This window comes from Sinocyclocheilus grahami, unplaced genomic scaffold (assembly GCF_001515645.1).
Source record: "Sinocyclocheilus grahami isolate Dianchi unplaced genomic scaffold, SAMN03320097.WGS_v1.1 scaffold23366.1, whole genome shotgun sequence".
Taxonomy (NCBI): domain Eukaryota; kingdom Metazoa; phylum Chordata; class Actinopteri; order Cypriniformes; family Cyprinidae; genus Sinocyclocheilus; species Sinocyclocheilus grahami.
Genome location: NW_015519119.1, coordinates 73 through 998, shown reverse-complemented (window position 1 = coordinate 998; position 926 = coordinate 73). Strand labels below are relative to the sequence as shown.

The window sequence follows — 926 nt, the reverse complement described above, 5'->3', positions numbered from 1 at the left end:
TCCCTCAGCTACTGGACACGTTTTTGTTTGGGAATCAGCTGATCCCACATGGATTGTGCTTGAGTAATATGTTCTCTGTCTTTGTATCTATGTCAACACAGTCCTTAACTCTTGCTGTTCTGTCTTTTAACAGATTAGTGGCTATTTGTTTGCCACTGAGGTATCATATGATTGTAACGCACAGATCAATGCTTGTTATACTTGGAGTCACGTGGGCAGTGGCACTGCTTATGATAATCGCTGCTACAATTTTCATCAGCAGACTTTCTTTCTGTAGAGTTATTGTCATCATAAATAGTTTCTACTGTGATCATGGGCCTATATATTGTTCTGCCTGTAGCAATAATTTCCCAAGCTCTGTGATAGACAATTTGTACCCGATACTAATTCTTGGCTTTCCAATATTTTGTATCATCTTTTCATATACATGTATAGCTGTAACATTGTTCAGAATCACAACCCCACAAGACCGTCAAAGAGCCACAAAGACATGTAATGCTCATTTAATAGTAGTGGCCATATTTTATGTGCTCATCACTTTTACATGCTCTTTATTCAATTATAAACACTAACACAAGGATCATTAATCTCTCTTTGACCTCTGCACTTCCTCCAATGCTTAACCCTATAATCTACACATTCAAGACAGAGGAGTTCATGATCTCTTTGAAAAGGCTTCTTAAATGGAGAATCATATTCCCATTTTAAAAGTAAACACTTTTTCTAAAATTTTAAAACATTGTTAGACAGACAATGTTGTCATTTGCATTGTTTTATTGTTTTTGTTGAATAATATATGCTTCGATGTTCTACTTTTCTAAATATGATTTAACATGACAAGTTGTGTAAAAGCTAGACAACAGATATCATGACTCCATAAACCCACAACAAATGCTGAAGCCACAAACAAACTACTGGAATGTATT

At 35.3% G+C, this 926-nt stretch overlaps 1 pseudogene; it reads left to right on the top strand.

The window, feature by feature from the left end:
• Positions 1-8: 8 nt before the first annotated feature.
• LOC107580029 (olfactory receptor 6Y1-like) lies at positions 9-708 on the top strand (annotated as a pseudogene).
• Positions 709-926: the final 218 nt, after the last annotated feature.